Source organism: Sus scrofa, chromosome 15, assembly GCF_000003025.6.
Source record: "Sus scrofa isolate TJ Tabasco breed Duroc chromosome 15, Sscrofa11.1, whole genome shotgun sequence".
Taxonomy (NCBI): Eukaryota; Metazoa; Chordata; class Mammalia; order Artiodactyla; family Suidae; genus Sus; species Sus scrofa.
This window is the reverse complement of record NC_010457.5, coordinates 84,212,201-84,224,130: the sequence shown is the minus strand read 5'-3', so window position 1 is coordinate 84,224,130 and position 11,930 is coordinate 84,212,201. Positions and strand designations below refer to the sequence as shown.

At 39.6% G+C, this 11,930-nt stretch overlaps 1 long non-coding RNA gene across 1 annotated transcript; it reads right to left on the bottom strand.

Moving 5' to 3' along the window:
• On the bottom strand, window positions 1-4,503 carry LOC110257116. The gene is made up of 3 exons (XR_002339355.1): window positions 3,544-4,503; window positions 2,088-2,228; window positions 1-1,241 (listed from the first exon to the last, which is right to left on the bottom strand). It is a non-coding gene; the product is annotated as an uncharacterized LOC110257116 (long non-coding RNA).

Here is an 11,930-nt window from a genome sequence, read left to right as displayed (position 1 = left end):
TTAAGTTTCACCCCAACTTTATTTAACTATATTAACCTGTGTATAGACTATCTACAATTAAGATCACATTAGGTACTGGGGTTAAGGATTCCAACATCTTTTTAAAAAATGCTTTGATGGAGTTTCTGAAAAGATGAATTTATCATCTCTAACCAATAGTTGCCAGTTATATAGATGAACCATGCAGAAGTAGGGAGGTAGGTAAGTCAGAAACAGCCAGTAAAACCAGAGGTTAAATTCACAGTCTCCATGGTGACTGATTCCAGAATAACATTGTATGGGAGTTCCTGTGGTGGTACAGAGGAAACAAATCCAATTAGGACCCATGAGGTTGCAGGTTCGATCCCTGGCCTCATTCAGTGGGTTAAGGATCATATGCTGCTGTAAGCTGTGGTGTAGGTTGCAGACGTGACTCGGATCTGGCATGGCTGTGGTGTAGGCTAGCGGCTGTAGCTCTGATTTGCCCCCTAGCCTGGGAACCACCCTATGCCGTGGGTGAGGCCCTAAAAAGAAAAGAAGAAGAATGTTTTACAATTGTGTTCCAGGAAGAGAAAGTAATTTGTATTTGTTTACTCTGCCCCAAGTGTAATTTGGAGAAATTCAGGCAGAGAAAACCCAGTTTCCTTGTAATAGGAGAAAAGAGTGCTAGATAAGTAGGACTTTTGAAGATGGATTGGCCCATCGAGTCTTATTCACAGTTTTATGCCTTTGGTATTTCTGGGTCAATATTTCCCAAACTCTTCCTCGAGATGTTGATAGATATTGTGGAAAGTGTCCCACAGCCAAATAAACTAAAGATTTGGATAATTGCACTTCTTTATGCAGGACATCTCAGAACTGTTGATGAGCTGGTATGTGTTGTGGTCTTCCAAGAGGCAATACAGTGCTCCCTGAACTTATTTGCTGATGGGACTGTCCTCACTGGTACAGCACATAATGCAAGCTGAGACAGGCCACAGTAGGTGGAAACAGTGGGGTTGTGAACCAGACTAGATCTTGGTAGAGGAGGGAACTGCATATCACCTAAGAAATGAAATTAAGTGCTATAATGAAAAGAAAAATCCAAGGTGTTTGAGAGCACACTGCTGGGGCATCTGATCCAGTCAGAGAACTAGGGAAGTCAGGTTAGAGAAAGTTACCTGTAAAAGCTGTGACGTGAAGTATGGGATGAGCTAAGGAGATAAAGAGGAGCTTCCAGGCAGAGGAACTTCCAGGCAGAAGAGCTTTGCACCTGCAGAGGTCTGGGGCAAGGAGAGCACACATTCAAAAAAGCAGAAAAAGGAGTTCCCATTGTGGTTCAGCAGTAATGAACCCGACGAGTATCCATGAGGATGCGGGTTCGATCCCTGGCCTTGCTCAGTGGGTTAAAGGATCTGGTGTTGCCATGAGCTGTGGTGTAGGTCACAGACATGCTTGGAGCCGGTGTTGCTGTGGCTGTGGCATAGACAAGCAGCTGCAGCTCCGATTTGACCCCTAGCCTGGGAACTTCCATATGCCACATGTGTAGCCCTAAAAACCTTAGAAAGAAAGAAAGAAAGAAAGAAAGAAAGAAAGAAAGAAAGAAAGAAAGAAAGAAAGAAAGAAAGAAAGAAAGAAAGAAAGAAAGAAAGAAAGAAAGAAAGAAAGAAAGAAAGAGGAAAAGGAAAAAAATGGCTAATAAGTGAGTGCAAGAACCTCTGAAGTGCTGGAAGTGAGAGGTGGGGCAATATCACAAAAGGCCTTTAGAGTTTGGGCTTTTCTCTAAGTAAGGGGAACCATGAAAGAGATTCAATCTAACTAGTTACTTGATCAGATTTTAGTTTTACAAAGTCTTTAGCTATCCTTAGAAAGCTATGACATGTATTCACCATCTACATGAAACAGCTTATTTCCTCTCGGGAGACTGTACTCATAGGAGACTACCTATCAACACATTTCTAGCCAATAATTTCCCTGTAATTACACTGCCCAGGCTTTATAGCCATCTGTGGAAAGGTCTTTCCCAAGATTGTCTGGAGACCTAGGGATACATGTGATAAAGCCAGGCTGATCGATTCTCCAGGCACAGGGAAACAGGGATGACTTGTGGAGACAGGAGGGCAACTTACTGCCAAATGCTTCTCCGTGACCATGACCACTGCTGTGGAACTGCAGTGGAGGTAGCGGAGTCAGGCCCAGCAAGTAAAGTTCTTCTGAGGATGAGATGTCAGGAATGTGGCTCCGGTGGAAGATTCCCACTTGCTTCTGTTCTATTGTAAGAAAAGGCAAGAGGCAGATAAGAGGAGGAAGCAGATATGCCAGTGCTTTCCAGTCTGTCAGGAAATCACTGCAAAAGGTAGCATATCCTATAAGTCAGGATTCCAAACTTGAAATTCACACTTATCCTAGAATTTTTAGAGGTCCGTGAGCTCCCTGAGATTATGCATATTTCTTTCTTGTTTTAAGGGATATGATTACTAGTTTTCATTTTTAAAGATGCCAATGGTTCAAAAAATTTAAGTACTGCCTATTACTACGTTTCAGAGAGGGAATAGGCAGATGAGTGCCCAAGCCATGTAGGAAGTATCTACACACAGCTCCCCTAAAAAGAGGCAGTGATAAGCCCTACTTCGGAACCCCTTCCATGGCTGTAGTGCTTGGGATTCATTTCCTTCTTCAGCCAGGTCTGGTAGTGGTAGTGTGTACAGTCTTGTGGTAGTGTGTACAGTTGTCCCTGGGCATTGGGGATATTGGTTCCAGGACCCCATTGGATACCACAGATACTCAAGTCTCATATAAAATGATGTAGTATTTGCAAATAACCAAAGCATATCCTCCCATATACTTTAAATCACCTCTAGATTATTTATAATGCCTAAAAGAACGCAAATGCTGTGTAAATTGTTGTAAATACAATGGAAATGCTATGTAAATATTTGCTGGCGCAGCAAATTCAAGTTTTGCCTTTTGGAACTTTCTGAAATTTTTTTCTCAAATATTTTCAACTCATTGCTTGAATCTAGGGATGTGGAACCCATGAAGAAAGAAGACTGCCTATACTTACCTAAAAGTGCCCTGAACCAGCCGAGCCTCAAAGACAAAGGCTCTGTGCTAAAGATAGAGTAGGTGTAAATCTCTGAGTTATAGGGGAACTCTCAGGGATGTTGAGGGGGCCGGGTCTGACACCAGTCTCAGCCTCCAAGGGGATCATGTAATGCATAAATGAAGGAAGGTCTTTGTTGACAGCTGTTTGTCTGACATCACTGCAGCTGGTTTTTAGATTTTAGTTACCTGAGGCACACCTCATCCCCCAACTGCCAAGAACCCAGGCCACATCCATAAAAGAGGCTGTCCCTCCTCTACTCCCACTTCCCTGCCTAGAACAACCCAAAGAAGCTGCAGAGAAGGGATGCCAGCAGGCTCAGCAGGCCCAGACCAGAAGGGAGACTGAATTGTCCTGTCCTGATAAGTAGAAGGACCACCACGGGGAAGAAGAGGAGGCCTCCTGGAGAGATCCACCAGAAGGAAAGCAGAACTCAGAGAACACTGAGACCCAGGGACTTCAAATAACATGTCCAAATTCACCTGGTTAGTAGCAGAGCTGGATCTAGAAGCCAGGTCTCCATTTATCATTGTGGTCCTGCCACCCCTTCACAACTGCAAAAATCAAACCTGCTGGAGGGTGAGAGGGCAAGAGAGAATGTTTAGAGCGAAGAGGACACTGTTTTCCCTACTAGGTAATTACAGTTCCAGGGCAGAGTAGACAATAAAGATCCCTTCAGATCACTCCCTGTAGAAGTAAATTCCTCTTCTGGGAAAACTAAAGCCAGAATGCTGAACATTTTATTGGCATTTGCGATACAGCCAGGAAATAGGGTGCTTATCTCAACCAGGATGTCATGGGGACAGACAGAAGTGGCAGAGCCAAATGCTTTGCGGAAACAATGTTATGGGCCCTAAAAGAAATAACAGAGGGAGTTCCCTCCGTGGCTCAGCGGTTAACAAACCTGACTAGTATGCATTAGGATGCAGGTTCTCTCCCTGGCCTTGCTCAGTGGGTTAAGGATCCAGCGTTGCCATGAGCTGTGGTGTAGGTGGCAGATGTAGCTCCGATTCAACCCCTAGCCTAAAAACTTCCATATGCTGCAGGTGAGGCTCTAAAAAAAAGAAAAAGAAAATAAGTATCAGCAAAGAACTTTTCCAACCTGCCATGAAGGAGGCATCCTGACAAAACAATCAGCAGATTCTTGGTGGCTGCTGAGACAGGAGAAACCAGCTGAGATCCTAGAATGTTTAAGATAAGGGTCTACAGTCATGACAGGGGAGGTTTCTGAAAGATGAGAACTGGGTAGACATCATTTCACAGAACTTGGAGGATTTGGTTTTATTCACTTCAGTTTGAGACTAGGATGAGTCCAGGTTTTACTTAAATTTCTTTCTCTTTCAAAGAATCATTCTCGGAGCTCCCGTCATGGCGCAGCGGTTAATGAATCCAACTAGGAACCATGAGGTTGCAGGTTCGATCCCTGGCCTTGCTCAGTGGGTTAACAATCCGGTGTTGCCATGAGCTGTGGTGTAGGTTGCAGATGTGGCTTGGATCCCGCGTTGCTGTGGCTCTGGCGTAGGCCAGCGGCTATGGCTCCAATTCGACCTCTAGCCTGGGAACCTCCATATGCCGTGGGAGTGGCCCAAGAAATGGCAAAAAAGACAAAAAAAAAAAAAAAAAAAGTCATTCTTAAAATAATGGCATGAAAGAAGTCTCCTTACAAGGACTATACCTTTTATTTTTCTTTAATATAGAAGGCAGCTGTGAGAAGGGATTGGGAGAGCATGAACTTCAGCCAGGTAACCATTCTAAACTCCTTTCTCTTTCCCATCCCAGAGAGGAATTTGATGGCAATGGCAATTGCAATGATGGTTACCTTCACATGTGTTCTAGATGAGAGAATCATTCTAGTTATTAATGTGCTGGCATGAGCACACAGTACTAGTTTTATTTTCCAACCCTGTGTGAAAATGTCTCAACTTGCTTAGGACAGAAACCAGAGATAGAAGCAAAAGGCCAGGTACACCATGACCAACATTTACCCTAATCCCACCTTCAACAGTGCTCCTCAAACTCTACAGTACATAGGGATCACCTGGAGGTCTTGTTCAAAGACAGAATCTGGGAGTTCCCTTGTGGCACAGTGGGTTAAGGATCTGGTATTATCACTGCAGTGGCTCAGGTCACTACTGTGGTGCAAGTTCAAACCTTGGCCCAGGAACTTCCACATGCCATAGATGTGGCCGGAAAAAAAAAAAAAGAAGAAGAAGAAGAAGAATCTAGTTCTGGTTCGGCAGTAACAAGCTCCCAAGTGAAGCTGCTGCTGCTGCTGATCCTCACACCATGCTAAGAATGACCTGGAAAAATGTTTGGTCTTTCAGGGCTGTGAGATGGTGGCCTCAAACTTTAATGCTCTATATTTACACCTCTTCTTCAATACAACGGTCAGGAGTGGGCATTTTCACCTAGGTCAGTGGTTCTCAACCTTGGCTACCCACTGGAATGACTGGGGAGCACTAAAAAATACTGAGAATTGGGTCTCACTCCCAGAGATTCTGCTGTAATCGGTCTGGGTCAACCTAGGCATCAGGAAGCTTAAGTGCTCCTGGAGGTTTCTAAAGCCCAGCCAAGGTAGAGAACCCTTGATCTCACCAAATAAGGTGATCCACTTACTGTTTTCACTTCCAGGTTAATTGTTATTTCCCTAATATCTTTTCTCACATCACCGCACTAACTTAATTTAGCCAATCAGATTTTACATTCAAGTGTGCAGCAAACCAGTTGTCACACTTTTTTTAAAAACAAAATTTACCCTTCCTTAAATTTTTAAAATTTTTCTTAGTGACATGGCAAATGCATTAAATATTTCCCCCACACTGTTGACATGGCTCGGTTTTATTGATTTATAAAATTGCTACAATATTTTAAACAAGCAGGATTTTCATAACAAAATATAGAGCACACCGTTTGAAATTTGGAAGAGAAAAAAGAATACAAAATAATCATACATAAACTTTTTAATGAAGTTTATTTTTTCCTGGGAATAAAAGTCCTATTCTGAAAATGTTTCAAAATTAAAGTACTTAGTTATATCAATCCAAAGCCATTTTTGATAATAGTTTCCTAGATTTATTTCAAGGCTAGGCTTTCTATCAGTTTCAATACTTCCAATTTATTCAACTTCTAAAGTTACAAATTATTCATTTAAAAACTCACAAATTCCTGTTGTAAGAAACATTATATGTATTAGTGACAACTAACCAAAAATAAAGACATTTAAATGGCAAAAAAAACCATGTTTATGTTTTCAAAAATATTTATACACACAAAGAAAAAGCTATTTAAAAACAGTCATTTCCTAATGCTTTCTTATTTATGTTAGTATGCAAATGTGAATCATTAGTATGATTCAACTAATTAAATGAAAAAAGTGAAAATTTAGGAAAGCCAACTATAATTAGTCAATTTATCTAAACTATTAAAAATAAAGCAGTGAGTTTTGAGTAAGCTGGAGAATTAGAAAGCAAAGATGAATACTAGCAACACAGCACTTAGTAAGTAGTAAATGAATACTGACTAAACAAAAAATTGTGAATAAATATATAAACTATCTTAAATTTAGATGCCCCCTATAACTCCTATCCTCCCCAAGTGATTCTTTTCTTTTCCAAAAGAGTCTACCAAATACAGAGATACTAAGGAGGCTATTTTGGGAGGCTCTATGATCATCAATCAAAACTGGAGAAAAAATTACAAATATTGAATTCTGTTGTACACCTGCAACTAATATGTTACATATCAATTATACCTCATCTAAATAAAAAAAACTTCAACTTTGTTTGAGCCATTAAAAAATAGAGAAAAAGACAGAGTAAGAAGGAAAAAAAATAAAGTTAAAACTGAAAAAGTTCATATGATTTTCTCTTTGGCTAATTACAGACAATATTGAAAAGCTCTTAGAAACAAACTTAACAGTCAACCATGATTTTTATAACATTCAACCATGATTTTTATAACATGCAGCCATTCAGAGCTGATAAAAAAGGAAAGGTTGGGCGGACATACAGAATTTTGACAAGAGGGCAAAAAACCAAAAATCACATGAGTCTTTTATTTTTTCTAGATCAAGCTAGTAATGAATTTAAAAACATCACCTAAAATTATACCTATTCCCTTACTCCCTTCATGATTCCCCCCAAAGAAAGAAAAGCACCTGCAGGTATCCAAACTGAAAGTGACAGATGCAAACGTTATAGTTAAGGAAGCCGTGTGTCCCCCCAAAAGAAACTGTTATGAAGACATAAAATGATAGGTCACTGTTAGGTACATTTTGCTAGGCTTCCTGACTCAAGCCAAATTTAAGGACACACACAAAAACAAGAAAGAAAACTTGCAATCTGTACATTTTCCCCTCAAAAGCCGTGAACTGTGTTTTTCAAAAACAGCAAAAAGAAGGGCAACCTGTCTAAGAGGTTCACTACCTACCCCAAACCGCAAATGAACTATGAAACTCTTCTCTCAAGTGAACACTAAGAGTGATTTAAATGCAAAAGGTGACTTATGCAAAGCACCGGTATGCTATTGCATTTCACTTGCTAAAATTATACTTAAAAAATTTTTTTAAACGTATGGCACTGTTTTTCATCCTGAGCACCATGGCGAGGTTGCAAAGATCTTCAAGTCTACAAAGGCACTGCTAGTAGGTGAATGGTGTGCTCTACTCACGCACACATGTATGCTTGGCCTAAACAGAGAGATGAGGGGTTATTTTTGTTTCCATTTAAAAATATATATACACACGAGGAGTTCCTGCTGTGGCACAGTGGGTTAAGAATCCAACTGTAGTGGCTTGGGTCTTTACAGTCATGGGTTTGATCCTCGGCCAGGCACACTGGATTAAAGGATCCAGCGTTGCCACAGCTGCAGCTCAGATTCAGTTCCTGGCCTGGGAACTTCCGTATGCCACGGGTGCAGCCATAAATGTAAATACACACATGAACACACATATATATACACACACACATACATATAATTAAGTTCATACGCTTGTGATAGTGGAAACTAAAAACAGGGAATCGATTATGAGTTGTTCAACTTCGTTTACTGTGAGTGCTTAAAAATGTAATCTGGCAAAGTTCTGTAAAGTGAGACCATAATCATTGCCCTATATTCTGGATGACATAATAGCTTTGCTATCATTCCCACACTCTCCCACCAAGCCCACAGCAAGCATCATTAATCAACAGCCATTCTCTGCTGATCCTAGCCTCAAACTCAAAACCCCCAGAAGCCACAACTAACTGGGCAGAGTTGACACAAAAGGAAAAAAAACCAAAAAGATAGTTTGCCAATGGTCATGTATGTTAAACATGAGGTATTTACTGACACACACTTCTCACCGGCTAACAATTGCAAAACAAGAAAACAAACAAAATAATAAAGTCAAACAGGAGTTGTATATGGGACCTGTATTCTAAGGCCTCACTCAGGATGGGGCATCATGGCAACGGGCACCAACAGTCATCTGGGTATGCCAATTCTGAAAGCATGTGAAACATTTGTACAACCTAGCAACCACAAATACCACAGGAAAAGGGCATAGAATAGAAATTGCCTATTTAATTCAAGTACAAAGTCTGACCCTGGTATAAGACTTAAAAGGTATTTATGGTATATCATTTACCATATAAATTTGTTGAATGAAGTTTTCACTCATGTAAACACGTACACATTCCAAGACAGAAATCTGGGCTGTACTTTTGATTGCTACCAAGCAAACAAACAAACAAACAAAACTCCACAATTGTATTCTGACCCAGTCACGGTAGCTTCTACAGCATACTTATTTTATCCTTTGTGGCTAAACTTGTAAAATCAAATAATAGTAGAACTAAACATAAAGCTCTCTCTCAAGACAAAATGGTTCCAAGTTGCTTTGTCCACAACTAGGAAACCACACATACAGAACTGCATGCACACACACTCACACAATTAGAGAAAAGTACTTGAAATTCCAGCATTGTCTTTCAAAAGAAAATGGCCTCATTCTAGCTATCTAAAAAAGCCATCAATACACGTGGTTCTTTGCATAGAGGTTAAAAAGAAAATAAAAGAGCTGGAATGCCTACCAGGTCACAATGGCCAAGGTCAGAATTATGCTGTCACACACGAAAAATACTTGTAAAAATATGTGGAGTCACCTCGTCCTTTACTAGCAGCCATATCACATAGATGGGCCACTCTTTACTAAACCACCTTGTTGGAAGGATACACACCAGAGAGTGGTTATCCCAGGGAATGGGAGTGTCAAGTTGAACTTTCACTTTATTCACACTATCTAGATGATAACTTAATAAAGAGAACATATTCAGATATTGCTTTAAAAAAAATAAAACAAAAGATGGGTGGGAAATAACCTAGCTCTCTGAGTGTGAAGTCCAGAGTGCTGGGAGAGAGAGGTAACAGCACTTAAGTGGGAATGAAACACTTTCTTAGAAACCTTACTTTTCATGACACATAACCCCTTACTCTTCATTCCTAAATTAGTACCTCACATCCAAAATGACCACCTCTGGCTACTAATACCAAGAGAGGGTGGGAAATCTCCTGGCGGCCATGGATGTCTTCACGACACTATTCTCTCTCCTTTGTTCCTAACTGTCCCCACGCTACCAAATCTGATCATAATATACTTTATATTGAGATATAAGTGGGTCAAACAGTCTTTATAACAACTTTCAAAAGCACAGCTTTTGAAAGCAGCATCCTCCACTCACACTGACAGAATAAAACTAGGGAGGAAATTCATTAGAGTCATATATTTTATTCATCTTCGATATTCTGAAACATTAGCCCTCACCGATGTCAAAGGAATTGCTTAATTTGGTAATATTCCTGTTCATTAATTCACTTGTATATCATAATTAATCAAAATGTAATCCTCCTAGAGTTCCCGTCATGGCACAGTGGTTAACGAAGCCGACTAAGAACCATGAGGTTGTGGGTTCGATCCCTGGCCTTGCTCAGTGGGTGAAGGATCCGGCGTTGCAGTGAGCTGTGGTGTAGGTCGCAGACGCAGCTTGGATCCCTCAGTTGCTATGGCTCTGGCGTAGGCCGGCAGCTACAGCTCCAATTAGACCCCTAGCCTGGGAACCTCCATGTGCCGCGAGTGCAGCCCAAGAAATGGCAAAAAGACAAAAAAAAAAAAAAAAAAAAAAGTAATCCTCCTGTCCATAAATTCTGGGTTTTATAAATCCTGGGTTATTTAATCAAGAACTAACACTAGTCCAGAAGTATATGATCTAAAATATTAAATGAAGACATGACTTAAAGGCTTAGTGTTTCAGGATTATAGTAAAACCTTTATCATTCTAATCAATCACATGTGAGTTAATCCTGTTTCTGTGTATCTCGGTTGCTCTTGTATTCTTGTACTTTAACATCTTTGTTATGAGGCTAAACTGAGGTAAAGCAACTGGCCCATATTAAGTGTTTTATCATCAAAGAAACCAACAAAAGACTATTTTGAGGGAAGGGGAACGCATTATGGGACAGAAAGGGGAAATTCCATCCTATGAAAATATGGTAGATTAGCTATTGCTGCATTTGGAGAAGAGGCAGCATAAGGGTTCCAAAGATGTAAACATTAAAGTCCCAAAGAAGAAAGAGAAAAGCAAACAATAAGAGGACGAAGTAAAGACAATATATTCACATCTAGGGATGGGGAAATGCCGGCATTAAGCTAATAGCAGGTACCTTTTGATCCTGGCCATGTCTACCTGTTTCATCTGTCCTACTAAAGTCAGCCTGGTAATTTGCAAAGAGGTTTATTCACGCTAAGCAACTCACCGTTCCTTTTGCATAAAAGTTTCTCATCTCGAGCGGTATTGATATTTACAGCCACTTGTCACAACCATGGAACTCTAATGAGTGAGAATGCAAATCTTAAAATTAGAATCTCCTTCCCCAAAGTATGCAACTCACTAATGATAAGAAGAGTAGTGTTGGCCTGCTCACATTTCATCTCTAAGAATTAGAACTCAGTGTTATCGTATGCTCTTAATCAAGACACAAAGAAGATACTTAAAATAATTGAGCAAAGGCAGACATTCTTTTTCATGTAAGTTCACAACATTTTCTAAAAAGTGTACAAACATTCACACCTTTGTACAGTGACTGGAGTCTGCTATCTCTCCCATACTCTACATATTCAAAGAGTATCAAATCTACTGGCTGTAAATATCAATACTGTGGCTGTAAGACACAGTAAACATCATCTCATAGTTTTGACTTTTATACTTCATATTAAGATGATCAAAATAAAACACAATACCAATAAAGCTTAAAGGTACATCAAAATTGTTATTACATATTTTATAAAACTTTTAGATTAACTATCAATGATTGGATTTTTAAGGTTTTAATGTGTCTGAGTCAGCATTTAACACCTAAACATTTAACACCTAAACATTTCAAGTCTAGTTAAATGTAAGGTCAAGCATTTAACACCTAAACATTTCAAGTCTAGTTAAATGTAGGATCAGGGATATCAAACTCCAGATTTCCCCATCTATCAATAATTTTTCCTTTGGTGAAAACATCTTTACTCAAGTCTAAACAGGTTACTGAATTAAAAGTGATAGTGGTAATAATGAAAACAATATTAATAATAGCTAATATGTATTAACGCATACTATGTGCCAGGCACTGTTCTAATAGCTTCATATGTACTGATTCTTCTAATCCTCACAACAACCCTATGAGGTAGGTAGTACAGTAAAATCATATTAATTAAAAATCATTAGAGAGTGGAAAGAATGAATTACAGAATAATGCTAGAGAAATTTTATTTCCTACACATTACTACAATTTAAATCTACACTTCAGATTAAATATGGTACACTGACCACATGTGTTTATTTTCTCT